The sequence below is a fragment of the Ochlerotatus camptorhynchus genome, unplaced genomic scaffold (assembly GCF_037179485.1).
Source record: "Ochlerotatus camptorhynchus isolate MF236.1 unplaced genomic scaffold, CSIRO-AGI_Acam_v1.1 ptg000550l, whole genome shotgun sequence".
In the NCBI taxonomy this organism is placed as follows: Eukaryota; Metazoa; Arthropoda; class Insecta; order Diptera; family Culicidae; genus Ochlerotatus; species Ochlerotatus camptorhynchus.
The window spans coordinates 2732501-2738647 of NW_027041033.1; positions in this window are offsets into that span (position 1 = coordinate 2732501).

Sequence of the window (6147 nt, forward strand, 5' to 3'; positions counted from 1 at the left end):
GTGCAGCGAGCATTTCTCACTTCATTTTTGCAACGCAAAAACAAATACAGTTTATTACTAGAATTTAAATCTACCTTTTTTAAGTATCTGTAACAAGCATGAACTCTATTCTATCGACTACTTAAAGAAGAACTATGTTTCGTCAACTGTGTGCAAAGTTATTAGCAAATGAGCAGTTCGTGACCAAAACTGTGTATGCCAAGCCTGCTCAGGAGTCTCGGACGTCTACACTCCAAATAGTTCCGGATCATATCTGCCAATGGTGCAAACTTCAAATTCGCCTCCCACTGGTGAAACTTATTCACCCGCCGACATGGTTTACCTAGCCTTACCGCTTGAAGCAATTACCAGCGCAGAAGAATACGATCACCTACAATTTACCAACGCTAATAAACCCGGCCCCTCTGGTTACAGGAACAAGAATGAGTTTCCTCTAACTGCTACAAAAGCTACATCTGTTTATAAGAGTAACGCGAACGGAAACAAACGTTTTCTTGACGTTTGTAGTGAAAAAGACAGATTGACCAGTAGACTACACCTCAACACCGAAGACGAAAACTGCAGTTTAAAACACCAACAGAGATGGAGTGGCAACCTCAGCGATTCAATGGGTTTGTATAACCCTAGGCCTTTCCCTGCACCGACCCTGACCAAGGATGTCCCAGAATGTACTGAAGAGCCTTTGGCAGCAGTCGGCGCGGGGGGCCTGCTTTCCCAGGCAAGTACTCATACCTTTTCTTTACACGAACAAGAAACCGATGCATTGTACGTTTCAGCTCACGCTCATCACCAGTCAAGTCGTGGACATAACGGCGTCTTCAGTGCAAACCATCCTAAAGTGACACGCGGCCAATCACCATCTACACCCCACCCATCCAATCGTCCATAAGAACGTTGTGTTGCTATTCAATGGAACGTAAACGGTATCCAGGAACGTTATGCAGAACTACAACTATTGGTAGCACAGTACCAACCTACCGTAATAGCTGTACAAGAAACACGACTTTCCCGAATTGAATTGATGAATCGGTTCCATCGAACCGAATACGAATGGGTTATCCTGCCAGGACCTACATCGGCATCCCAAAACGGAGTGGGCTTAGCAGTTAACAAATCAGTACCCTACCGTTTCATACGCTTGAACACACCATTGCAAGTCGTCGCCGCTCGCGTTGACCACCCGGTTCTTGCTACATACGCTTCTGTGTACATTCCATGTCACTTTTCAATAAGGCAACTAGAAGACGAACTAGACAAATTGATCACTGAACTTCCCACTCCTATTGTTCTTTTGGGGGATTTCAACTCCCACAGTACACTCTGGGGAGGGGCAAAAACCGATCCAAAGGGAACAATCATCGAGAACTTTGCTGCAAAACACAATATGACCATTCTCAATAACGGTGAACACACGCGACAAGATCCTCGTACAGGAAATACCTCCGCAATCGACCTGTCCGTTGTTTCAATGGACCTGGCATCGCGACTTCAATGGAAAGTGGACGAAGACAACCGAACCAGCGACCATTTTCCGGTTATTGTCGGAACTTCTTTTAATACATCAAGCCTCCATCGCCGCAGGAAGTGGTTGCATGATCAAGCAAACTGGGAAGAATTCGAAAGTATACTCCTCGAAAAGATGCCCCGAGATCACTCTTTCTCCGTCGAGGAAATAACCGATCATATTATCCATGCAGTGGAGAAAAGTATACCAAGAACAACCGGCAAAATCGGAAGAAGAGCTGTTCATTGGTGGAACAAAGAGGTTGATTCTGTGATCAGAATGAGACGAAAAGTGGACCCTACACGATTGCTTTTATTGACAATAATCGTATTGTCAATACGTTCTATATTGACGTCAATATATCGAGATTGACAATATTTATGAATTCACATCATCAATATTATTGTCAATCATTCCCCTTCGCGTCAATATATTGATACGTGTGGGGTTCGCTAAAGAAACTCCGAAAACTCAAACGAACAAACGAAAACGACCCTCGAAGGCACGAAGCCTTGAGCGAATTTCAAAAGGCACGAAATGCATCAAGGAAGATTATCAGAGGCGCAAAAAAGAATTCTTGGGATGATTTTGTATCCGGATTCAACCCACAATGTCCGGTCAGTGAAATGTGGCGCAAAATGAACGCTTTCTGCGGCAAAAGGAATCTTCATCGACATGTCCTGGTTGTCAATGGAATCACTATTGAAGAGCCTACGGAAGTAGCAGAAAATTTGGCGGAGTTTTTCAAATCGGTTTCAAAACCGGCTGAACCATACTCCACAGTTAACTCCATGATAGACGAGGATCAACTCACGGACTTTGCAGTAGACTACAACAAAATTTTCAGCGTAGACGAACTCCTATTGGCTCTAGACAAAGGTGGTAATACATCAGTAGGAGCCGATAACATCAGTTATCCAATGCTGCGACATCTACCATTCCGTATAAAACTACAAGTCTTGAAGACAATCAATGACCTATGGTGCTCAGGAACATTTCCGGAATCATGGAAAGAAGGTTTCATCATTCCATTGCCAAAACCCGGCAAGGATCCGAAAAAGCTCGGAAATCAGCGACCAATCACCCTTCTTAGCTGTTTCAACAAGACTTTTGAACGGATGGTGAATAGGCGATTAGTAGACTTCATTGAAAAGCATCAACGCTTCCATCAACATCAGTTCGCCTTTCGTAAAGGAAGAGGAGTGGACACATACTTTGCATCGCTCGAAGGGGCAATTCGTCAGTCATTTGAGAAAGGAAAACATTGTGAGTTGCTAACGATAGACTTGCAGAAGGCGTATGATAAAGCTGACAGGAACCAAATCATTTTGAAACTGAAGAGTTGGGGCATAACTGGAAGAATGATTCGGTTTGGTAAAAAACTTCCTAACAGAAAGGAGCTTCCGTGTGATGATAGGAAATGTGCATTCCACTTGCCGAACTCAAGAAACAGGAGTCCCACAAGGTTCGATACTCTCTGTCACGCTATTCCTCGTCCTAATGGAGACGGTATTTGAGAGAATCCCTAGGGAAATTTATATATTTGTCTACGCTGACGATATATTGCTACTAGGCATAGATTCTGAACCTAAGGAAGTGCGTCGAAAATTGCAGGAAGCCGCCACAATCCTGGGAGCATGGGCGCATCAGACTAAAATGACCATCTCCTCTGAAAAGTCTAGCTACATGCATGTCTGCAGGAAACGAAAACACCCGTACGTCCCGGCAATTTCGATCAACCAAACTACAGTCCCAGAAGTGGAGTACACCAGAATTCTGGGAGTTATTGTGGATAAACGACACACTTTTAAAAGACATTCGGCAACAGTACGAAGTAGCGTCCAAACCGTTCTAAATTTTCTAAAAATTGTAGGCAATAGAATGAATGGTGGTACACGGAAGACAATGTTGCAGATTACCAATGCAGTATTACTTCCGAAATTACTATTCGGGATGAGCATGGTGAATAGCGGCAGTGTTGTAAACATGAAGCAGTTAAAACCTCTCTACAACTCCGGAATCAGAGGATCATCCGGCGTTTTCCGTTCAAGTCCGGTGGACTCCATCATGGCCGAAACAGGGCAACTACCCTTTGAGCATACCGTAATCGTTAATATGGTAACTAAAGCTATCCGGCTTCTTGAAAGGTGCGATCTTCTCTTTCCATGTACCAACACACAAGCCACGAGCTGTTTTCCCTCTATTGAAAGAGCAAAAACAGCGTACCAGAATCTTACCGAAAAGGATTTTCCACAAATTGCAGCGTTGTGTAGAGTCAGCGAAAGAGCATGGGACGACCCAGGAATAAAGATAGATTGGGCAATAAAAAGACATTTCAAAGTTGGTGACCCACCAGCCAAAGCGCAACAGCTGTTTCTTTCGCTGCGTTCAAACAGCTACTTCACCTATCGGTACATATTCACGGACGGATCCGTGGATTGCAATAAAGTTGGTTTCGGTGTAGCGGTCGGTAACACAGGTTACAGTAAAAAGTTACCCAAAGAATGCTCTATCTTCTCCGCAGAAGCAAAGGCGATTTGGTTTGCAATCGTCAAAATCTGCACTGATACATCAGCGACCGTGATTTTTACAGACTCGGCTAGCGTCTTATCTGCGTTAGAAAAGGATCAATCTCGACATAGGGTAAACGCTCCTATAGTTGCGGTACGTTAGAAGCGTTAGGTTCCTATAGTTGTGTATGGAGACTCCGTACACAACTATAGGAACCTAACGCTTCTAACGTACCGCAACTATAGGAGCGTTTCCCCTACTTGGATACAAGAAATAGAAAAGGCTGCAAAAGGAAAATCGATAGCGCTATGCTGGATTCCCAGCCATGTGGGAATACACGGAAATGAAAGAGCGGACGCACTGGCAAAAGCAGACGGGGATGATGAATTCTTCCTCTGTGGCATCCCTAGCGAGGACGCTATACGAAGCTGCAGATTTGAAATTGCACAAAAATGGGAATATCAGTGGTGGAGCAGTACAACATTTTTTAGAATCTTGAAAGCAACAACTGTAAAATGGACAGACAGACACACTGCTTCTGAAAGAAGAGCCATTAGTCGTTTGCGCATCGGACACACGAGGTTAACACATCAACATCTGTTCAATCGTGACAACAACTCTTGTGTTACATGTGGAGAACCCCTTAGTGTACCACATATACTGCTGGACTGTAGAGCTTACGAAGTGCAGCGAAGAGAATGCGGCTTAGCATCAACGATTGGCATGATCTTGAATTTTTGAGAACAACTAATCTACTGAATCAACTTTAAATCGAATTGAATTTGTAATCACAGTGAATTGTACAATAAACATTTAAGAGATGGGGGATAAATGACCGGTTTTACGGTTAAAATCCTTACAACAACAAAAAAAATAGTCTTAATTAATATCTAAATAATGTTCAATCTGCTTACTTGAGGCGTTGACATACCAAAATTGAACGCGGATTCAACCGATGCAAACAAACGAACCATTACATATATAGGCTGGTTATAACCATACAGAGTACGATGAAATCCCGGCTGCATCAGGGACCGCTGACGTAATATCCTACCTGAAGCACGGAAGTCAAGGAGCGATAGAAGATAGGAGCCATCGACGTCACCGTTGAGTAATTTAACGATAAACGTAGCATGGAAGGTTAGACGGATCACGCCATGGTAGATTCCTGAGAGTAAGTCGTATGAACCTTTTTGGACTCGCTCGATTCTTAGGTTCCATGTAACGTCGTTTGGAGCCCATACGAGTAAATTGTTTTCTAGAATCGGTCGCATTTTGGAGATAAAGCCAAATTGACGGTTTGCCTTGGAAATAATCGATGCGTAATGGGCATGGAAGGAGAGCTTCAAATCCAACACAACACCAAGATCGGTCACATGGTCCACCCTATCAAGGACAGTATCATCGATGTGGTATTCATAAATTATCGAGTCTTTGGAACGATGGAAGGTCAGCACGTGGCATTTTGCGATTCTGATGACAAGTTTATTCCAGCGACACCAGTGAACAAACATGTTTAGCAATATTTGCAGGTGAAGACAATCCTGGATGCAGCGTACCACCACATATATCTTTAGATCATTAGCATATATGAGCTTGCATCTATAGCCAAGTGAAGATGCAACGTCATTGAAAAATATGACAAATAGTAACGGCCCCACATTGCTTCCTTGTGGGACGCCGGACGTGCTAGCAAATGGCGATGAAACACAAGATCCGTGCTTAATATGCAGCACCCTGCCAGTCGAATACGATGAAAACCATTACACCAGTCTATTCGAGGCTCCTAATCGTGATAATTTCCTGTGAAACATTTTGTGATTGATTTTGTCGAAAGCCGCCTTCAGGTCCGTATACATTACGTGTACCTGCGCTTTTTCTTACATAGCCGTAAAACAGGTGGTAGTTAGATCCAACAAATTAGTAGCCATGGACCTGCCGGGAATGAATCCGTGTTGATCGGTCAAAATGTATGTCTTTCTAGCACGCAGAATATGATCGCTGACGATGATCTCAAAGCTTTGAAACGGCAGAAAGGCTGGTTATCCCACGGTAGTTTCTGACATCTCGCCGGTCACCGCTTTTGCACAAACATGTAAGACAGTTTCCAGCTCATGGGAAATTCTTCTTGC